Here is a 16,666-nt window from a genome sequence, read left to right on the forward strand (position 1 = left end):
TTACGTCGATTTTGGATTTACAACCTTTGGGAATACAAGGAAGAACATAGGAAGGCAAAGGATGACTTAAACCCAAAGGACAAAAACGGGGATGCACAACGTCAATGAACAATTCCAGTGATTATTCCATCCTGACTAATAAATTCCTATGGAAGAAACATAAAGTGGGGTGAAAGAAGAGAACATGAGCTGGTGCACATTATAGCTCTAATCCAAGATTTCAGAATTATTCCTTTAACAATTTGTCAACAAAATAACTGTTTCTTTTTCCCATATGCCTTCCTTCTGCTTGTTTTTATTTTTTGCCTCCTAAGAGAATATTGAAAAAAGGAGCTCTGGTAGCGTAGTGGTTACGAATCGGGCTGCAAACCACAAGGTCAGCTGTTCGAAACTACCAGCTATTCTGCAGGAGAAAGATGAGGCTTTCTGCTCCCGTAAAGATTTACAGCCTCGGAAACCCTGTACAGGGTCGCTATGAGTCATAACCGACTCCACGGCACATAATAAAAACAACAACAAACAATTCCTTGTGTGGAGTCCTGGTGCGGCACTGTGGGCTAATGCGTCAGACTGCAAAGTCAGTTTGAACCACAAGGTCGGCGGTTCAAGCTTACCAGCTTCACCTTGGAAACCCTGTGCAGGGTCACTATGGGTCAGAACTGACTCAAAGGCATTTAACAACAACAACATTCCTTGTGTGGCACTCAGAGCTAATGAGTTGGACAAAGTCGGTTTGTACTACAAGTTTGGCTATTTAAGATCACCAGCCTATCTTTGGAAACTTATACAGGGTTGCTATGGGTTGGAATCTACTCAACGACACTTAACAATAACAACATTCCTTGTGTGGTAAGAGCTCCAGTAACGTAGTGGCTACGAGTCAGACTGTAACCTCAAGGTCAGCAGTTCGAAACTACCAGCGGTTCCCTAGACGTCCTACTCCCATAAAGACTGGCAGCCTCAGAAACCCTATCAAGGGATATTATGAGTCTAACTGACCCCATGGCACAACACCATCACAACAACAATTTCTTGTGTGGAGTCCTATTGTGGTGGTGTGGGTTAATGCATTGGACTGAAAAGTCCATTTGAACCACAAGGTCAGTGGTTCTACTAAAGTCAAACCCACCAGCCGCTCCTAGGAAACCCTATACAGGGTCGCTATGAATTAGAACCTACTTGAGGACACTTAGCAGTAACAACTGTAAATAGTGAGAGGTTTTTTTTGTTTGTTTGTTTTGTTTTGTTTTGTTTGTTTGTTTGTTTTTAGAAGGACAGGATTTTAATCATGTGTTTCTAGATGGGAAAACCAGAAGTTCTAGTTGCTTCTTTTTGAAAAGCATTGAAAAATCATTCAACTCCGTGCATTTGAAGAGTTAGTTATAGGATGTTGCAGTGTTTCCACCCTACTTCCCTATGTTCCATACTCAGCTTAAATCATATCATTCACAGCATCTCAAAGTTAAATATGCTGGAAAGATCAGAACTCTAAAGATTACTAAGAAAGAAATGGATATTTATATTTATGAAAACTTACAAAGGTTGGAAACAAAGAAGAAGGATCAGTAGTTAGAAAACTTGGCCTAGGTTATAGAGTAATAGGTTTTTTTAAAAACAAAATTCTCCACTAGGTAAAACTGTTGTTGCTCTTAAGTGCTGTCAAGTTGGTTCCGACTAATAGCGACCCTGTATAGGATTTCTGAGGCTTTAAATCTCTGTAGGAGCAGAAAGCCTCCTCTCTCTCCTGCGGAGCGGCTGGTGGGCTCCAACTGCTGATCTTGTGGCTCACCATCCAGTGTTTATTCAATGGAGTTACCCCACTCCCTAAGTAAATGTTGTTGGTTTTGTTTAGTGTCGTCAAGTCGGTTCCAACTCACAGGTATCCTGTATACGGTTTCCGAGGAGAGCTTGAACTGCCTACTTTGAGGTTCAAACAATTTTGCAGTCCAGTGCATTAACCCACAGTGCCACACCAGGACTCCCCGCTAGGTAAATGGATGTGTTTTATTCAAATTATGACAAAAAGCTACATTTTTAATGGTTTATTGCTATATTTATGTGTGTTGTGCAACTAACTACCCTATATGGCAGAGTTGTTGATGTTAAGTGTCATCAAGTCGTTCCAACTAATAGCGACCTACCATAGTGTTTCCAAGAAGCGACTAGTGGGTTTGAACTTCTGATCTTGTGTTTAAATTACCTCAAATATTATTTGGGCTTTTTTTTTTTTTTTTTAACAACCTTTCTTTTATTTTATATTTAAAATGCTTTACATTAAATATGTTTCTATTTTAATCCCCCACACCATATACACCCTTATATGTCTATTCCTCAACTGACAATATTTCTAGTTACTGCTGTAGCACCAATATACAAGACATCACTGAGGAGAAAATAACCTTCCAAAATACCCATCAAGCCACTGCTCAATGTTTCCTTAGAACCATTGTTTTAAAACTTATACTGATCCTACTATTATTATCACATTTCTGGTTCAATACTACTATTGCAAGTATTACTACCATTACTACAAATAATACTATTAATAGTAGTACCGCTATCGTAGTAAAACCCATTGTTATTGAATTTAAATCCAACTCATAGCATACCTATAACACAGAGTACAACTGCCCCATAGGATTTCTGAGGATGTAAGTCATTACAGACCACCACTCGTCTATCGGTTTGTCATACTGTGGTGGCTTCTGTGTTGCTGTGATTTTGGAAGTTATGCCCTGAGTATTTTAAATACCAACAGGGTCACCCAGAGTGAACAGGTTTCAGCTGATCCTCCAGATGAAGACAGACTAGGAAGAATGAGAGACGGACTACTTCTGAATCACTAAAAACCTTATGAATAACCGTGGAACACTGTCAGCACAGAATACTGAATATTTAAACAAGATGGAGAGCACCAGAATATTGTCAGATATAGTGCCAGAATATGAACCCCTCAGGTTAGAGGACACTCAAAATATGGTGGTGAAAGAGCTGCCTATTCAAAGTAAAGTCGACTGAGATGAGGCAAATGGAATACAGTCTTCGGGACCTTCATTTTCTGATGAAGGACAACTCACAATGAAGAGAAACTGTTGTAAACATCCATTAATAATTGGAACATAGACTATACGAAGCATAAATCTAGGAAAACTGAAAATTGTCAAAAATGAAAATGGGACACATAAACATCGATAGCCTAGGCATTCGTGAGCTGAAATGGCTTAGCTTTGGCCATTTAAAATTGGATAATCACATGGTTTACTACACTAGGAGCAACAAATTGAACAGGAATGTCATAGCATTCAACATCAAAAAGAATTTGTCAAGACCTTTCTTGAAGTACAATTCTGTCTGTAATAGAATAATATTTATACACCTACAAGGAAGACCAGTTAATACCACTATTATTCAAATCTACACACCAATCACTAAAGGCAGTAATGATGAAATTGAAAAATTCTACCAACTTCTTCAGTCTGAAATTGATCAAACAATCAAGATATGTTGATCATTAAGGCCAATTAGAATGCAAAGGATGGAAATGAAGATAAAAGATCAGTAGTTGGATAATATGGTCTTGGTGATAGAAAGGATGTTAGAGCTCACATGGTAGAATTTTGCATGACCAATGACTTCTTCATTGCAAATACCATTTTTGAACAGCATAAAAATGCTTATAAATGTGGACATTACCGGATGGAATACACAGAAATCAAATTACTTCAGCAGTGGAAAAAAACAGTGGAAAGCTTCATTATCAGCAGCCAAAACAAGGCCAAGGGCAGACTGTGGAACATACAATCAATTGCTTATATGCAAGTTCAGGCTGAAGCTGTAGGAAATTAAAATAAGTCTACATGGGCCAAAATATGACCTTGAATAAAACCCACCTGAAATCATCTGAAGAACATATTTGATGCGGCAGACACTAAAGACCAAATATCAGAAGAGTTGTGGGATGACATCAAGAACCTCATATAGGAAGAAAGCAAAAGGTCATTAAGAAAACATGAAAGAAGGAAAAGATCAAAATGTATGTCAGAAGAGACTCTGAAACTTGCTCTCCAGAAGAGAGATGCTAAAGCAAATGAAAGAAATGAGGAGGTACAAGAGCTGAATAGAAAATTCTGAAGAGCAGCTCTAGAAGACAGGGGAAAAAATGCAGAGGACAATAAATGCTGACGAGGATGTGAAGAGACTAGGACCCTACTACATTGCTGGTGGGAGTGCAAAATGGTCCAACCACTCCAGAAAACAGTATGGCGCTGACTCAGAAAGTTGAAAATAGAAATACCATATGATCCAGCAATTTTTGTACTTGATGTATGTCCACAAGAAATACAAGCCATAACACGAGTAGATATATGCATACCAATGTTCATAGCAGCACTATTCAAAATAGCAACAAGATGATGACACCTAAGTGCCCATCAATGGAAGAATAGATAAACAAATTTTGGTACATTCACACAATGGAATATTATGCTACCTTGAAGAACAGCAAGGAAGCTGTAAGCCACCACGTAATATGGATGAACATGGAGGGCATTATGCTGAGTGAAATTAGTCAGTCACAAAAGGACAAATATTGCATAAGACCATTATTGCAAAACCTTAAGAAAAGATACCTATACTGTAATGGGAAAAAAAAAAAAAATTCTTTTAGGATACCGACGGTGGGGGGCATTTGGAGGAGGTGGAGGGAGGCAATGGTAGAGCACAGAATAGAGGACAGATACATCATAGCTAGGGTGTTGGGGAGGGCAATACACAAGAAGGGGTAGGGGTGGAAGAACAAAGTTGATAGGGAAACACTGAGATAGGTTTGCATGGGCTGAATGGAACAGAGGTAAACAGTGATGCATGTTCAACCATGGAACAACAGGGCTCTGTGATACAGGGATCGAGGCATAGTCTGAAGAGGGGAAATAATACTAAGATGCTTGACTGTCTTATGAATATGGTTTTCCCTTGCCTACTATTGTAAAACAGACACTTGAGTGGGATAGAAAAGAATGTTGGGAAACATGATTATAGAAAGCCTGTAAGCCTGTCTTCAACCTATAACTGACTGGAAAACCTAAAAAGGATTCTACAACTAGCCCAGTGAACTAGGCCTCTTGCAGAGCCTTTGCAGTGTATAGGACCTTAGGTGGAATCCTGAGCCCCATCCAGAACCTTCTGAGGTGGGACATTTCCACTAGTAAGGACAAGCAGACCAGCCTGGAATAGCTAGAACAACAGAGGATACATCTTCAAAGAATGATCATCAGGAAAAATCCAAAACAAAAATGGCAGTATGATTATAAAAATAAGCAAGTTGTTCACCAGGAAGCCATCAAGGCAAGCAATTAAGTCCCTGCAGGACAAACCCCCCTCTAAGACTGAAATTCAAGGTAACATATGAGCAGGAAGGTAAGTTTGCTTGTTGTTGTTGTTAAGTGCCGTGGAGTCGTTTTCAACTCATAGCAACCCTGTACAGGGTTTCCGAGGCTGTAAATCTTTACGGGCGCAGAAAGCCTCATCTTTCTCCCACAGAACAGCTGGTAGTTACGAACTGCTGACTTTGCAGTTCGCAGCCCGATTCGTAACCACTATGATGCCAGAGATCCTTAGGTAACTTTTCTGGCAACCACATTAATCTACTGGTGAGTGGAAGAGGGGGAAAGGCAGCAATGAAGAAATGGGCTGAGTTCAACCACATTCCATAGACTCTTGTTGACCTGGAGATGAGAGAGAGAAGAGGATGAATTGGTTGGTCCAAAGTGTGGTGAGACCTTGGGACACCTGAGCCCGTGGACAAGGACATAGCCACAGAAGCCTAGACCTGAAAGTGAAGCATCCAGCTGATATAAAGTGAGGGGAGGTGCACAAGAATACCCAAACTTGCAGATAGTTCCCATTTGACTTAGCCTTGATGACTTGATAAGCAGAATTCGAGTAGAGGATGATTAAAAAAAATCTAATAATGAAAATGAGGGCAAATTGCTACAATATGATGAACTTGACCTATACTCATGGAGTTAGTAGATCAAAATACCAACAGAGAGGGAAGGAGTCTTCACTTCAAGTATCAATGCCATGATACTTGATATGGACAAGCAACTTAGACATTGGCTATCTAAAATAAGGGGGCGATGGAGGCAAGAAGTGAATGGCTTACAATGTTTCAATAAGGAGTTTAGTTTAAGAGTGTATGGGATTTCTTCTGGTCGTGGGATGCCTTCGGATCGTGGAAACACTGGGTACAGCAGAGTGAAGACTTTTAAATCCAAGGTCATGGCAAAGCATCTGAAGTTCATTGCCAGGACTGTGATGGTACAAGAAGGGAATGTAGAAGGTGCATACAGGACCCTAAACAGAATCCTCACCATGGATGGGCTCATTTACATTAAGCAAAGGCGGTACTATGGGAATCCTTGCCACAGGTACCTGACACAGGATTTACAACATGGAAATGGCTCGCAAGATCAACTTCTTGATGAGAAAGAACCAGGCAGATCCGTGGCAGGGCTATTGAGATACTTTGTGTCTCTCTTTTCTTTCTAGAACCTATTTTTGCTTTCTATACAATAAACTCCATCACATATATGCAAGAAGGGCTGCGTATATGATGTAATCCCACTAGTCATCAATGGACCCTCTCTTTTAGTAAATGAAAAAGAAACGGAGTCAAAAAGTAGTCTAGGCATGCTGAGGAAATAGTCCAACGTTAGAATATAGCTACTATTTCTGACCCAATTTTTATGAACCCCAAAGTAAAGTCTAATTCTTGGGGGGGAAAAAAGAGTATGTGGTTTAGATAGAGTCCCACTGAATGGTTTTCGTCTTGTTTAGATGAGTCTGGTGAAAAGTGATGGGGACAAGATTCTTATGATTCAATAGTGAGTAATTGTTCTTATGACTAATTGTGACTGTCACAACTGTAAATGTAGAAGTTTTGTAACAAAAACAAGAAAGTAGTTAAACTTACAGTCCAGAAACAGAGGTCCCTAGGACCATCAATGGGCAAGAGCACAAGTGGAATGTGGGGCCCTACCCAAAGAATCAGTGACACCAGATGGAGGCAGAGATGGGGACAAGGAGAGAGGGAGCAGCTGAGAACTCTAGACTCATGGAAAGAGAGAGACTGAGAGCTGGAGGCCAGGAGGCAGACTTGCAGAATGTGCCCTTTGGAGGTGTAAATTATTATATATGCCTGAGTGTTATTTTTTTATTTTTTAAAAAAGAGCTAAAATGAATAGAGAGAAATAGTGTTAGCTGATGGTCCATGGAGGGGAATATAATTATTGTAATGAAGCAAAGCATATGATTTGTTGAATGTAAAACTGATGATCTGCCATGTAAACTTTCACCCAATTCAAAATAAAAACTAAAAAAAAAAAAAAAAGTTGGAAGGAATACACAGAGTAATTGTACCAAAAAGAAATGATCCATGTTCAAACCATTTCAAGAGGTAGCATCAGGAACCAACAGAATTGAAGGAAATAAGTCAAAATTACACTGAAAGCATTGGTGAAAAATGAGGCCTCAGGAATTGAGAGAATACAAATTGAAATCTTTCAGCAAACTGATGTGGCCCTGGAGGCACTCACTCATCTATGCCAAGAGATTTGGAAGACAGATAAATGGCCAACCAATTGGAAGAGAGCCACATTTTTGCCCGTTCCAAAGAGAGGTGCCCCAACAGAATACAGAAACCATTTCACATATCACTATTAGCTCATGCAATTAAAATTTTGCTGAAGATAATTTAAAAAACGGTTGCAGCAGTATATCAACAGGGAGCTGCCAGAAGTTCAAGCCAGATTCAGAAGAGAATGTGGAACTAGGGATGTCATTGCTGATAGTTAATGGATCTTAGCTGAAAGGAGATGATGCCAGAAAGACGTTTAGTTGTCCTTTGTTGACTCTGCAAAGGCTTTCAACTGTGTAGACCATGACAAACTATGGGTAATAGTTCAAAGAATGGATATTCCAAAATACCTAATTATGCTCATAAGGAACCTGTACATAGAACAAGAGCCAGTCTTTAGACCAAACAAGAGAACACTGAATGGTTTAAAATGAGGAAAAATGTATGCCAAGATTGTATCCTTTCACCATACTTATTCAGTCTCTATGTTGAGCAACTAATCCAAGAAATTGGAGTATATGAAGAAGAATGTGGCATCGGAATTGGTGGAAGACTCATTAACAACCATGATATGCAGATGATACAACCTTGCTTGCTGAAAGTCAAGAGGACTTAAAATACTTACTGATGAAGATCAAAGACTACAGGCTTCAATACTGTACATCAATGCAAAGAAAACAAGTGGACCAGTAAATAACATCATGATAAATGGAGAAAAGATTGAAGTTGTGGAAAACTTCATTTTGCTTGGATCCACAAACAACACTCATGGAAGCAGCAGCTGAGAAAACAAGTGATGTATTGCATTAGGCAAATCTGCACAATGCACAAGACTTCTTTAAAGTGTTCAAGAGCTAAGAGGATTCAGGTGTGTCTGACCCAATCCATGGTATTTGCATTTGAAAGTTGGACAGTGAGTAAGGAAGACTGAAGAAGAATCAATAGATTTGAATTGTGGTGTTGGAAAATAATATTGTAAGTACCATGGACTGTCAAAAGAATAAACAAATCTGTGTTGGAGGAAGTACAGCCAGAATGTACCTTGGGGACCAGATGCTGACACTCTGTCTCTCATATTTGGAACATGTTATCAGGAGGAACCAGTCCCTGGAGAAGGACATCATGCTTGGTACAGCAGAGGATCAATGAATAAGAGGAAGACCTCCAAGGAGATGGATTGACACAGTGGCAGCAGCAATGGGTTTAAACGTAAGAACAATTGCGAGGATGGTGCAGGACTGGCAGTGTTTTGTTCTGTTTTGCATGGGGTTGTGAGTTGGAACTGACTCAACAGAAGCTAACAACAACAATTCCATGACAACTGTAATCCAAAGATGCAAGGGAGGTTTCCCTGGGGTGTAGCCTGCAACATCTTTTATCCAAGAAGAGAGAAAGGGACCTACCACCATCAAGAAAGAAGAGCCAAAAACAAAATGCATCCTTTGGTCTCAAGTCTCTGTGCTGGGAACTTCCTATATCTAGGAAAAGACTAATGTCAAGACATATGGAAATTTCCAAGGAATGCTAGGCATACAGACTCTGAAAGGAAATAAGGATCACCTTCTTTGTGAGCCAACAGAGAGAAATTCCTCCCCCAGAGCAGGCCCTATGAACTTCTAGCCTCCTAAACTGTAAAAGAATAAATTTCTGTTAGAGCAGCAGTAGATCATTAAGACAAACAGTATTAAAACCCCACTGGAATATGGAGATTCCAAAGTTTTCTTGGAACCAATGTACCTTCTGGTATAAGGTTCTCCAGCAGTACTCAAGTTTTTTCACTGGTACAGGCATGCATAATTGGGTGTTGAGAGGAATGGGTTTTACTAGGAAGTGAGATGAAAAGAATAAGTATCTAATGCAATGTCACAAGGGTGAATGACATGAGGGAATATGTCGTCTAAACTAGAAGAGGAGGGGAAAAATGTGTAGGACAGGCAGAGGCATTACTGACTGCCATCTTTGAAGAGGTGGGTAGAGCTACATTTCAGGCTTGCTCATTTTACTTTAATCATGAAGAAGTCAAGGCTGTTGATAAAGAATGAGAGCAGTGTTATAATTCAACTTGAAACATCTTCATAAGGCAAATGCCATTCTTTTTCTTACATGAAGCGGTTGCGTAAGAGTCAATTTCACACCGATGTTTGCATTGGTTTTCATAAGGAGTAGGTATTAAGGAATTGTTTTTAAAATCTCCTGAAATGAATACTTTCAAATGCACTTTTCCTAAACAAAAGCATACAGCTATTCGCTAAAGCAATTACTAGTTCAATTTGGGTGGCCTTAAGCTTTTCATCTGAAAGTTCCAACCGGCTCAGTTTCTATACAACAAATAACTTTTGGTGTGGGTATATACACACATATATGGGCAACTAATTAACAATATATATGAGGCCACAATGGTATGCACTCCTTTATAATTAAAGGCACAATTCACTGCTCTAAAAAAAGAACAAAAATAAACAAACACAATAAAGACTTTTATCCTATAGTTTAACTTCCTCGTATAATTTGACTGAGGTCCAAGATTATTTCTGTTTTGTTCTTTAATGCCCATGGGCTTCTTGAATAAAGTTAATAATAGTTTTTAAAAAGTCATTAAGCCCCATTAAAAGTAATGCATGGTTCAAGAGAATATCATATGGAGATTGTGGTTTAAGACTTATGAATACAAGTGGCTTAATAAACTCACTTTTTTTTAAAGGATAAGATCAATTTTAAGTTAAAGATATTAACTTGGTTAGGAAGAAGAGTTGGAATGAATGGTAAGAATTCAGGTTATTTCTAGGTAAGTTGTAGGATAATTTAAAATAAATAAAAAAGTTTATTTCTTATTCTGGTCTATCAGATACTCCTTATTCAAAGAAAATATTGGAAGACAGAGAAAACAATTCAACCATAAAGCATTTTGTCTTCCATCAATAGAATGTCTTTGTCCATTAATTCCTGAACTGGTTTCTACAGCCTTGGAATTTTCCATGTTAGTAATATATAAATCGAATGAGTAAAATCTTGGATACATACAAAAATATTTGCCTTGCCAGTTCATTTTTCTATAACTTGCTCACATCTGACAGTATTAAGGAAATGTGTAGATAGTGCCTCTATTCAGTAATCTGGTCCCCACTTAATGATTGGTTAGTTAATGGAAGCCTACTGTCCTTCCTAGAAATATATTAAAATAATACTTGAGTCTATCAAAGCACTGACCCTCTCTGGACATTAGTCAGCTAGCAATAATGTGTGCAACAGGTCAAAAAGGCCAAAAATCACATACTCAGACCATTAAAGTTGGGAGAAACATTAGAGAGTCTTGAGTTCAACTCATTCGTTTTACATAAGAAGAAATTGAAACCTAGAAAGAAGTGGCCTGCCAAAGTTTCCACAAATGCTTATAAACTGGACCAGGACCAGAGCTGACGTCTTAGAACTCCAAATCCATTAATCTTCCATCCAGCTAATGAGCATAAAAAGAAGCATACCATTTTTAAAGTACATTAATATCTTGCAATTTCATAAAAATGAGTTTATGAAGTGATCTTCAACACACTGAAGAACTAAATTTACTAATCAGAAGCAGCACTTCATAAAGGTTTACCTTCTAATTCTGAAGACATCATAGATATGATAAAGAATATAAGTTTCTAAACGTATCATGCAAATTCATGTGTAGACATTATTCAGTCCTCACATTAGTAAAACATCATTCTATTGAGATTATAAATTGACACAGTGGCAAGCAAAAGTATAATTATTTAAATGATTCTATACTATGTCACATCTATATAAACATTATCAATTTTCACTTCTTTGGTTTGAACAAGTAGAGAACCATACATATATTTCATCAACTCTACTATATCAATTAGATATTCAGATGAATTGAGATTGGACTATATGTGCCCTACTAAGAACAAATATGCAACATTTCACTTTATAATCTCTTGTCATATGTGTATAAGGGGGTAAACTTCATAGGGAGCAATAATAAAATATCTATGACTGCAACCTATATGCTTTACTTCATTAACTTTGGGTACAAAACAGGGTTTCATTAAATGTAATATTCCAGTTCAAAGAGCTAAACTCCCGTCCTGGATATCTATTAATTCATCCTATTGTGATATTTCCTGGGACGTTTTTAGGGTCATCTGAAGCTATTTACCAACTCATGGTCACTGACAGTATGCAGAAATTTAATCGAACTACCAGAAGGGTCCATGTGCCATTGTTGCTGGTGTGGTTCCCATGTGGCATCACTGTTGAAAATAGAAACTGTTGCAGCCCAGATTTTCTAGCCTGCTACTGGAAAGGTCTGGGAACCCTTTCCATCAAAATCTACCACAGCATTAATCTAACAATCTAGTAGTCTCTGTACTCTATTGTAAGATTTAATTTCAACTAAGAATAATTCTTCACCAAAACATGGTGGCTAAGTAAAGTCACATTCTACTGGAAAAAGAAGAAAATTGTAAAACAATTGGGTGTCTGAGAAGGAACACTCCATTGTCCCACTCCACAGTAGTTTCTCAGTGTGCAGTTTCTCAAGATGCGGGCAGCCAAGCCTTTTGCCCCAGGGATAAATATAATGTGTTCTCCCAGCATCCCATAGGCCTAAATCACAAATGTTAGGACTGTTTGAGATTATTTTATGACTTATCCATAAAGGAAAGTCTTTGGAGAAGGCAGTCTTAATTTCAAGTTCCTGGAAGCAGAATTGCCTCACAACAAGCCTGAGATTAAACTTGGGCCACCTCTCCAGATGCCCTCCCCTTTGTTTAGGTCAAACCCTCTATTTGTTGATTACTTTGTCCCACTAGCCTGCCCAGAGTCAGTGGGTGACACAAATGTCTCAGCTACTAACCAAGTTTGACTGTTCAAATGCACACATGAACTCCTCAGAAGGAAACTCTGGAGATTTGCTTCAGAAAGATCTCAGCTATTGGAAACCTTATAGAGCACAGTTCTACTCTGAAACAGACAGAGTCACCATAATTGGGAATCTTCTCGATGGCGATTTACACATATAATGCAATCCCAATCCAGATTCCAGCGACATTCTTCAAAGAGATGGAAAAGACAATTACAAACTGTATATGGAAAGGAAGGAGACCCAGGATAAGCCAAGCACTGCTCAAGAGGAAGAACAAGGTTGGAAGCCTCTCACTCCCTGATTTAAAAATCTACTATACGGCCACAGTGGTAAAAACAACCTGGTACTGGTACAATGAAAGATACATTGATCAATGGAACAGAATCGAGATCCAGAAATTAACCCATCCACATACAGCCAACTGATTTTCGACAAATTGCCTAGGTTTGTTACATAGGGAGGAGACAGTCTCTTTAACACATGGTGCTGGCAGAACTGGAAAGCGATATGCAAAAGATTGAAACAAGACCTTTACCTCATGCCCTATACAAAAACCAACTCAGCATGGATTAAAGATATAAATGTGAATCCCAAAATTATGAAAGTCATCAATGAAAAAATAGGGACTAATGCGATGGCTCTAATACTGGGAATACATAGACTACCAAACATTTTTTAAAGTACACAAACAAAAGAAGACAAAATAGATGAGTGGGACATACTAAAAATTAAAAACGTATGTGCATCAAAAGACTTCACCAAACAAGTAAAAATGAAACCCACAGAATGGGATACAGTCTTTTGCAATGACACATCAGACAAGGGACTCATTTATAAAATATGTAGGAAACTACAACACCTCAACAAGAAAAAGACAAATAACCCAATTAAAAAATGGGCACAGGACATGAAAAGACACTTCACCAAGGAAGAGATATGGGCAGCCAACAAACATATGAAGAAATGTTCATGATCACTAGCCATCAGAGAGATGCAACAAATGAGATATCATCTCATACCAGCAATAACAGCAAAGATCAAAAAAGTAGAGAACAATAAATGCTGGTGAGGATGTGGAGAGACTGGGACCTTCCTACATGATAGTGGATTTCAAAATGGTCCAACCATTCTGGAAAGCAATATGGTGCTTCCTCAGAAGGTTAGAAATAGAAATACTTTATGATCCAGCAAGTCCTCTACTTGGTATTTACCCACAAGAAATGTGAGCCACAACACGAGTAGATATATGCACACCAATGTTCATAGCAGCACTATTTACAATAACAAAAAGATGGAGACAGCCTAAGTGCCTATCAATTGAAGAATGGATAAACAAACTCTGGTACATACACACAATGGAATATTATGCTACTTTGAAGAAAAACAAGGAAGCTGCAAACCACCGCATAACATGGATGAACCTTGAGGAAATTATGCTGAGTGAAATTAGTCAGTAACAAAAGGAGACATATTGCATAGGACCATTATTGTAAAAGAGTAAGAAAAAGAACCCACACTAAAGGGGGGAAAATATGTATGGGATGAGAGTAGGGGAGGGAGGGGAAGATAGAGCACAGGGTAGAGAATAGACACAGGACAGCTTGGGTGCAGGGGTGGTGGGGATGGTGGTGGCAATACACAAGAAGAGGGAGGGGAATGGAAGCACAAGGCTGATGTGAGAACAGTTAGGTAGGTTCACATGGACTAAGTGGGACAGAGGTAAATGATGATGTATGCACAACCTTGGAACAACAGGGCTCTGGGATACAGGGATTGAGGCATGGAAGGGGTGAAAGAGGAGAATAACGTCAAGATGCTTGGCTGTCTTTTGAATCTTGGTTTCCCTTCCCTACCACTGTAAAATAGACACTTGAGGTGGGGAGAAAGGAATAGCCAGAATCATCACTACAGAAAGCTTGTAAGTCTGTCTTCAGTCTATAACTGATTGGAATACCTTAGAGGGAGCTAGAAGTTGCCTAGTAAAAGAGGCTTTCTGTGGAGCCCTTACATTGCGCAAGACCATAGGTGGAATCCAGAACCGAGTGAGTTAGGAAATTTCAACTGGAAAGGAAAAGTAGACCAGCCTGGAGTGGCTAGAAGAATAGAAGCTACTTCATGAAAGAAAGACCAGCAGGAAAAGTCCAAAACAATATCGGCATTCTTATTGATTACCACAAGAACAAGTATGCTGTTCACCCAGGAGCCGTCAAGGCAAGTGGTTGGGACTCCTCAGAGAAAACCCCTTCCAAAACTGAGACTCAAAGGGAATACATGATCAGGCATGTGGTCTGGCTGGTGAAGACGTTGGTCACTGATAAGGGGAAGAGGGGAAAAAAACAGCAATGAAGTTGGGATCTAAGTCCGACCACATTCAATAGACCCCTGTGAACCCAGGTGGAGACCTGGATGGCCAGCAGTATGGCAAGACCCAGGGACCCCTGGGCCCAGAGGCAGTGATATGGCCACAGAGGACTAGAGCAGAGAGAGAAGGGTCCAACTGATATGAAGTGAAGGGAGATGCACAAGAACACCCTCACTTGCAGATAGTACCCATTTGACCTGGCTTCAATGGCTGGATGATCAGAACTCGACTAGAAGAAGAAAGAAGAAAGGGAAATAAAAAAAAGTGTAGCCTACTACAATTTAATGAACTTTACCTATACTTATGGATGTAGTATCTCAAAAAAGGGCACAAATCTCTACAGTAAGGGTCACTTCCACATCCTCGGTACACAGGGTTGACAGGGATGGGCAACCTAGACATTGGCTACAAGAGAGAGTCTAGTTCCTTACAGGGCAGGGGAAAATAGAATCATCATTGAATGATTTCCAGTCTGTTGGGACCAGGCTTGTAAAAGGAAATGAGGATAAGACCCTTGTGGTACAATAGTGAGTAATTGCCATCAGGACTGACTGAGGGTAGGAAATATAGAGGTAGACGTTTTTTGACAAAATGAGGAGAGTGATTGATTTTGCAGCCCAGGAGTAGAGGTCCCTAGGACCATCAAGTGAGAAGAATAGAGAGTAGGACCCTACCCAGGGAGGCAGTAATGCCAGGGATGGAATCAGACAATGACAGTGACAGATGGAGCGGCTGGGGACACTGGAGGGAGAAGGGCTGTGTGCTGGCGGCCGGGAGGCAGGCCTGTGTGGTGTACCCTTTGGTTATTTGATGATGCATGGAAGGAACTGTAATCATTGCAATGAAATGAAATATGATAGGGTGAGTATAAAGCTGATGTTCTCCCATGTAAACCTCACAATGAAAATGTAAAAAAATAAAATAAAAAAAAAAACAGTATTGATACTTACTGGTGATTGGAATGCAAAGGTTGGAAACAAAGAGGAAGGATCAGTAGTTGGAAAATACGGCTTTGGTGATAGAAAGAGTTGGAGATCACATGATAGAATTTTGATTTCTTCTTTGCAGATTCCTTTTTTAAACAACATAAAAGACAACTATACACATGGGCATCACTGAATGAAATACACAGAAATCAAATTGACTACTTCTGTGGAAAGAGAGATTATCAGCCAAAACAAGGCCACAGGCAGACTGTGGGACAGACCATCAATTGCTCATATGCAAGTTCAGGATGAAGCTAAACAAAAATAAAATAAGTCCATAGAGCCAAAATATGACCTTGAACATATCCCACCTAAATTTAGAGATCATCTGAAGAAGAAATTTGATACATTAGACACTAAAGACCAAGAGATTTGTGAGATGGCATCAAGTGCATCATTCAGGGGAAAAGCAAAAGGTCATGAAGAAAACAAGAAAGAAGGAAAGTACCAAAGTGGATGTCAGAAAGGACTCTGAAACTTGCTCTCCAGCATACATATGCTACAGTAAATGGAAGAATTGAGAAGGTAAACGAGCTGAATAGAAAATTCAAAAGGCAGCTGGAGAAGACAAAGTCAAACATAATGAAATGTGCAAGACCTGGAGTTAGAAAAGCAAAAGAGGAATACGCTCAACAGTCCTCAAGCAAAGGGAACTGAAGAAAAAAAAACAAGCCTCAACTTACAATACTGAAAGGTTCTATGGGCAAAATACTGAAAGATTCTATGGGCAAAAGATTGAATGATGCAGAAAGCATCAAAAGAAGATTTAAGGAATACACAGAGTCATTGTGTATAGACCAGAAAGAGATGGT

The 16,666-nt window shown here is 39.2% G+C and overlaps 1 pseudogene; it reads left to right on the forward strand.

Annotated features, from left to right (window-relative positions):
• The first annotated feature begins 6,279 nt into the window (after positions 1-6,279).
• On the forward strand, positions 6,280-6,520 carry LOC102825644 (annotated as a pseudogene).
• The last annotated feature ends 10,146 nt before the right edge of the window (positions 6,521-16,666 follow it).

Source organism: Chrysochloris asiatica, unplaced genomic scaffold, assembly GCF_000296735.1.
Source record: "Chrysochloris asiatica unplaced genomic scaffold, ChrAsi1.0 scaffold00001, whole genome shotgun sequence".
In the NCBI taxonomy this organism is placed as follows: domain Eukaryota; kingdom Metazoa; phylum Chordata; class Mammalia; order Afrosoricida; family Chrysochloridae; genus Chrysochloris; species Chrysochloris asiatica.